Raw genomic sequence first — 7,397 nt, 5'->3', positions numbered from 1 at the left:
CCCTTCATTCCCCTAGCCATGCCATATAAATTTTTAAAAATAAATAAATAAGACTTCATCAAAATTCAACTAGCCATTTGACATCTTCCCCACACTTAATTTTGGTGTATTCTCCCTGGGACGAGAATTTTCAATTTGAATATTTTATTGAAATATAAAATGATTATTCTTAATAAATAAATTAAAAAATTTCCTCTTCAGAAAGGTAAAGCAGCAGAATACCGCTCATCTTGGGTAAATTTGCTCTTTGTGGTAAACTTGTAAAGTTAAAATTCATTTAGATAATTAAAGTTAAAGAATTTTCACATGTGGGGTTCTATGGTGTAGTGGTTAGCACTCTGGACTTTGAATCCAGCGACCTGGGTTCGACTCCCGGTAGGACCTAAATATGTTGTACTGCGTGCTTGGACATTCACAGTCGCGAAATAACATGTTGTGGAATTGGGCTTATTTGGCTTAACACTTTTTAAGTCGATTGTCTTTAGAAAGATTATAAAATACTTTAAAATTATTTATTTCTTTCTGTGATATGAGTTTGCATATCCTTATTACTTATAAGCCTACATTTGATAGTTATACAACCTAGCTTATGATTGTCCTGTATAGTGTAGATGTTGAAGACAAAACTATAACTTTGATATCCACAACTTTTGTTACATCTCAATAGTTTTGAAAGAAAATTAAAATAATCTTCCATATGTTGATGGAACAATGTTTGAGCAAACATAATATTCTATTTGTCAGGAACAATCCTCAAGACAAAATAAAACATGGCGCCGCCCAGACTTGAACTGGAGACCTTCAGTGTGTTAGACTGACGTGATAACCAACTACACCACGGCACCTGTTGATATAAATTTTAATGTAAAGTTTTCGAGTAAAAAGTGAACATTTGGACCATCAAATTTCGGTGCCGCTGAGAAGCACTGTGCTACTTTTGGGGTTTTTATTGCAGGCTATTCAAATATTTGTTACTGAAAAACTTGAACGCATTATATCAGTTTGTTCTCAAGAGTTTTGGTGCGATAGAATTTAAGAAGCATAGCCATTATATCTTAGCGGAGTACAAATTTAGCATTTAATAGGGCTATTATTATTCAGGTATTCATCTAATAAGTACAATATAGTCAGCCAAACATTGTTAAATGATTTAATTTCTGGAACTAACGGTCATCAATAAGCTATTTAGCGTGTGCCCCCCTTTATTTATATGTTCATCTATGGATGTCTATGTCAGCTCATGATGTTATGTGGTATGAAAATGAAAATAAATTTAATTTCTGATTTTAGAATTAAAAAAGGTATATATTTTTTCTAATAAGTAGAAATTTCTACTGTATTGAAATCTAATGTTTTATCGAGTTTTAAATGTATAACTTTTTGAGTTAAAATTCATTGACTTGCATTTTTACGAGTAGTGATTCATATAAACCTATATTTTATTGGTTTGAACGGTCCACTTGGTACTCATTGTATCTTGGCAATTCTCACAAAGGTCGAGTATCAAGACTCCTAGGGAGCTCACCTATCTAAATAGTACATTGAATCAAGCATTCTTAACCATGGAGTTTACCTCAAGATCAAACCAACATAGACTTTTGAAATATTTCAACAAGTGTTGTTCCTTATGAACCATTTATTATATCTTGCCCCTTTGACTCATCCAATGAGAACTAGAAGCCTTTGACTCATCCAATGAGAACTAGAAGCCTTTGACTCATCCAATGAGAACTAGAAGGCATTTTTGTAGTGTATCAACCATGATATTTTATTAGGATTCAATTAAATAATTTTTTGTTCAAACTCATTGACCTATTTATCATAACTAATAGTTCACATGGATCTACCTCTCATGAGCATCAATTGTCCACTTGGCATTTATTGTATCTAGGCGATACTCATAGAGGTGAAGCATTAGGACTTCTTCAAAGGTCACTTATCCTAGAACTACCTTGACTCATATGTTCTTAACCATGTAGTTTCCCTCAAAATCAAGTCCACCTAGCTTGCTACCCCACTTGCAAAACCTTCAAAAAGTGGTGTACTTTATGAGTCATTCACTATAGAGCCCCTTTAGCTCATCTAATGACAAATTTTATCAAGAGGAATGGGGAAACTATGGTCCAAAGATATGTACCCCAATATATATTTTATTGTAGTCTTTATACCCCAAAAGACATAGTAAGGGAAATTAGCAAATGCAGAAGTGACTAAAGATAATAAACCATTCACTCATCAACATCCATCAAAGAAACAATCATAAACCACATAATTGGACCAACAACATTATCATTATATTATATCTTCAATCCCAAAATACAGGTCTTAGTCTTTGCTTTACAATTCATAGTATACCTTTTTGTTCATCTCTTATATCTCACATGTATCTTTTAGATATCAATTACAATACATATATATACAATTCCCAAGGTGGGATATATCTCCTACAATCGGCTAGTAGTTGATTTCTACACTATATGGTAGCCTAAGTCAACTCTATTGGTGATCCTTTTCCTACCAACATCATCACACCTTTTAAAATGATGTCTTCTCCTCAAAATATGATGCTCAGGGTAGAAGCCCTAGATAAGTTACTTTGATTTGTTTCAAGGTCTTCTCCCAATTCATCTTTGCTTGTTGTAGCATACTTGACCCTCTATTCAGATAATAGCTATTTCTGCTTCTGTCAATGTAGTGGGTGATGGGGCTTGTTAATGTAATGAGTTCACTTATTTTTTTGCTACTTTAATAGACTTTTTACCAAATCATCATCAAACTTATTATGTGCTTTAATCATCCCTAGAACAATATTGTTGCTAATTATAATATATACATATGGAATATTGATATGGATATGTAATGTGTTTTAATGGATGACATGTTGTTAAATGATATGAATGTTAATTTATGTAGATTATTGTCATTGTTGGAACTAACATTCAATAGGAAGCACGAGCTGGTTGCAACCAACATATCTCAATTCCATTCGCAACTGAAGAAGGTGGAACTCTATCATCATACATGGGGGCATCAAATATGGATGAGGAGAGGAGACTCCCAATTAAAGAAGTGCCCTTGTTGACTTTGTCTTTCTAAAGGGTGTTGAGAAAACAATGATCATAAAAATCGATGAAGTTGTGCATCATTAATCTCAAATTAACAAAGCAACCATGTTCCTAGTTTTGTGTTACTACTCAATAAAAGAGTTTGTTATGAAACGAACTCCTATAGTGTTAATTTGGTAATCAATTTTTCTTCGTAGAATAAGTTGACTCAACTTTAGGGAGAAGCAACATTTGGCTAGAGTTAGTTGGAAGGAGTTAATAACATGCTTTCTTGGAATGCTTTAAATAGGGAAAGTATCATTCCAGTTAGAACCTTCTCCTACTGTTAGAAATTAATCTAGTTTTCTAGCTATCAATTGAAAATATAATGCAAACAATATAGGTTGTGTTATTACTAGACCTTCTACGCAATCATCATCTAGTTGTTCTAAGCATTAGTTAATAAGGATATAATGATTATTGTTCTATAAGTTCAAGCATATTGTCATCCTTCACAGAGATTGCATTCCTCAAGCAAGGGCCACTTGAGGTAATGTGAGACTCCTTTCTTCTTTATGTTATTTAGTTTCATTTATGCAGTTAGTAATTATTCTTAATCTTTAATTGTTATTTCATATTCAATGATATTATTGTGGTTATAACTAGCTTTTAGTTTGTTTAGTTGTATTGATAAGTTGTACCCACAACCACTGCTGAGTTACTCCTAGAGTTACTTGTAGCAATTGTTATGTCAATTAGTTTCTCATTTCAGTAGTGTTCATGTTTATTGTTTATGTTTTTAGTAGATTTGTACATTCCTTTCACACAAGAATAGAAAACTTAGGAATCCTTGTTGCACATGTACAGTGCTAGCTCTAGCCATATTTGAAGATACATCTCTGATTGATAATTAAATGAGTCTTCACTTGGAACATAGGGTTATCCCATTGAATACCTCAATCGAGTCACATGCATGAAAAACTACACCAACTTAATGGATATAGTGGAGACTAGTCATTTTTGGCACCTTTGTCAGGGATGGTGCTAAGATTTAGGACTCTCAAGTTTAGGATTTCTTTATGTTATTTAATTTTTGCAATTTTTTTTCTATTATATTCTCTCAGTAGCCTAAGTGTTTGTAATCATCATTAGGAAAATTAGATTTTGAAAGTGGCATCAACTTCTATACTAACAAGTGCAGGAAGACAACCCATAAGCTCAACACTTCCATTACATGCACCAACAAATAGACGCTAGAGAAAAGTTTCTTCCCTATACATCAAGTGTAAGAGATGTCCTGGCTTCAAGAGAGGGGCAAGAGGGCTCGTCAGCTTTAACACAAACATCAAAAGATCCATTTAGTGCACATATAGATCCAATATCTTCTAGTAACACTCAAGAAGAACCTACTCAAGAGCGTGCACAAGAAATAGTAACGACAATGAATGATACTAAAGTAGACAATCTTGATACACCAATCACCTTTGCATTTCCGATCGCTCACCAGGAGAGGGCGGCAACATTGAAGCATATACCTCTACATGCCCTCCTTAACTTTTATGGCCTGGTCACTGAAGATCCTAATACCTTTTATTTGAATTTGATGTACTTTGTAGAAGTTATGACTATGTAACTGATGCTCATCATTTAAAGTTGTTTCTAGCCACTTTGAAGGATTGTGCATTATGGTGGTTCACGAGGTTGGGAAGCAATGCAACTACCAATTGTTTTGTAATTAAAGAAAAGTTTTTTGCAAAAATATCAAGATTATCGCAGAGGTGGAGACACATGAAATGAGGACATTTTTAGGATATCTAATAGAGAAGATGAACCCCTTGAGGACTACATAGATAGGGTCCAATTTTGTTTGAAGAAATCCAAATAGAATAGGCTCACTCCTGAGTCTCTTAAACTAGTTTTTATCAGGGGAGTTAACGAGGAACGCATTGATCCACTCAATCTAATGGATGGAGGTGATATTACACAATCAACCTTTGATGACATTCACAAACTAGCAAGGAATTTCTCTAGGACTACTCTAAGGAAGGATAAGAGATCTAGGTTTCTTCCTACCACTAGGACATCTATGAGTGTCTCAAGGGTGGAATTTAGCAACCTACTCTCCAATATGAAGAAAGATGTAATAAGTCATTTGGCAACCCAATTGGATATTCTTCATCTTAAGAAAAAACAAGAAGAATCAGAGGTTGCTTTTGTAGAGTATTGTTCTCATTGTAGGCAAAAGAGATCCAATTGCAAATGTAAAAAGCTTGTTGCCATCACTGAAGAAAAACTAGTTTGTCCATAATTTCATGTTGTAGAAGATGAGGATGGACAAATCTTCTACATAGTGCAACGCATGCCAAGGCAACAAAAGCAAGGTATGTCATTAGACCCATTATCCTATAATCCTTCATTTCTTAGAGTTCAACAAAATGTCACTAACTAGAATTTTCAACCTTGTAATATAATGTGAAGCCCCCAATGGCAAGGTAATGCATCAAACTAGATGTCACAACAGGGCTCTTAGCCACCCCAATATCAGTATCCAACTTATAACTAGTGGCAAGGTTCCCAAAACCCATGGTTTCAACCATGGCGTGAAAATCAATAATGGCAATAGTCTAATGCCAATTACCCTCATCAACAACAAAATTTACCTTAATAGCCTTCCTTAATGTCTAATGCACACCCTCAATAGCCAACCATTTTTCCCAATCAAAACATGTTTGCCTCTACTCTACCAAGAGCACCTTAGTTGCATGCTCAACCTGCACCTAATCCTAACAACAAACCTACCCAATAGGATTACATGAATGAGACAAATCGGTATCCAACCTATACACTTGAGATAAGTAATGTTCATTTACATTGAAGTAAGACTCTTCCTGGTCCTACATCTCCATAGATCACAAAACTTTTTGATGAGGAACTAGTAATAGACACCACTAACCAACCATTAGAACAACCACCAACATAGGATGAATCACCTAATAAAGACCTGCATTTTCTTGAGAGGCTAGCCATGTAGAAATACCAACCCGAGCCTGAATAAGACCTCTTAGGACAATTGAAATATATGAATATAAAAATACCCCTCCTGCAAGCCATTAAGGACATTCCCATCTACACTAAGGCTATTAGAGAATTGTGTCTTAGATGAACTTGTAGGAAGAAACAAGGTCCTAAAATAGTCCATGTCATTGGACAGTTGACTAGGATCGTGTAGGGCACATATTTGGAAAGATTCTCAGAGGGATCAAATATTCCACCTGTATAGGCTTGGAGTAAAATGGAAAGTCCTAATTTGAAAAAAGGCTTGTCTTTTTCATCTTGGATGCATTGTTTTCTATTAAATATTATTTATCCAATAGTTATGCAAAAAAGAGTTTCTATATTATACATTGAATGTGGACACATTTGTGGATATGTTGAATGTGAACGCATTTGACAACCTAATACTTTTTGCATTGTAAGCTCTATAAGTACAAGTATTTGTGAGAAGAGCTTAGGAGAGATGAATTCATTATGTAGGGGTTATGCTACTGGATTTTCTTTAGGATGAAGCAAGATGTAAATCTCCATGTAAAGGCTTAGAGCCTAAAGATTGTATTATAATTGTATTCTATTGGTGAATAATACAATGGCTCTATAATTTTGGAGTGTGGGTATTTTTACCTGAAAGGGTTTTCCCCACGTAAATTATATGTTCTTCTATCTTTTGTCTTGCTCTTTTCGTTTAATGATTCTATAATGTTGAGTCTTAATGTATGCATGTTGTTTAAGTTGTTTAATCTAGCAAGATCTAAAATAGTGTGAACTTTCCTCTAAGGTTTTAATTGTGGTAAATAAATTGTGCCCAGTTCCACTTTATCACATGGTAGTGTGTTTCTATATCAACATATTGTCATTTGCTTGTGAACAAACAGTAGATACTGGATGCGCAAAGTGAACTCAAATGGTCATTCTAAGATGCCCCTTTCCCCTTCATTTGGTATTTGAACTTTGTTCTAGGATTTGCAATGGTTTGCATGTGCATTATGTGGGTTGCATGTACTTTCTTTTTTAGTTGCATGTACTTGCATGGACTCACATATTACTTGCATGTGGTTTTTGAAAGCTCTACATACTTTCTTTTTGAGTTGCATGTACTTGCATGGCCTCATATGTCACTTACATGCGCTTGTGTGTCAATGCACGTGAAGGTCCTTTGTGTTTCAAGTTCTGGGTATTCCTTTTGTAAAGATTTCTTAGTCTAGCAAGCTTGAGGGAATATGAAGGAATTGAATAAAGATTGATCCTTTGTTGAATGGAAGTCTTGCGGATGTTTCATTTTTTGGAGACAACACACAA

General features: G+C 34.5%; 2 non-coding genes across 2 annotated transcripts; one reads left to right on the top strand and one right to left on the bottom strand.

The window, feature by feature from the left end:
• Window positions 1-312: 312 nt before the first annotated feature.
• On the top strand, window positions 313-384 carry TRNAQ-UUG (transfer RNA glutamine (anticodon UUG)). The gene has a single exon. It is a non-coding gene; the product is annotated as a tRNA-Gln (tRNA).
• Window positions 385-771: 387 nt separating this feature from the next.
• TRNAV-AAC (transfer RNA valine (anticodon AAC)) lies at window positions 772-845 on the bottom strand. The gene has a single exon. It is a non-coding gene; the product is annotated as a tRNA-Val (tRNA).
• Between the last annotated feature and the right edge of the window lie 6,552 nt (window positions 846-7,397).

The sequence above is a fragment of the Cryptomeria japonica genome, chromosome 6, assembly GCF_030272615.1.
Source record: "Cryptomeria japonica chromosome 6, Sugi_1.0, whole genome shotgun sequence".
Lineage (NCBI taxonomy): Eukaryota > Viridiplantae > Streptophyta > Pinopsida > Cupressales > Cupressaceae > Cryptomeria > Cryptomeria japonica.
Note: the sequence above shows the minus strand (reverse complement) of the source record. Positions and strands in the feature narration are given on the sequence as shown.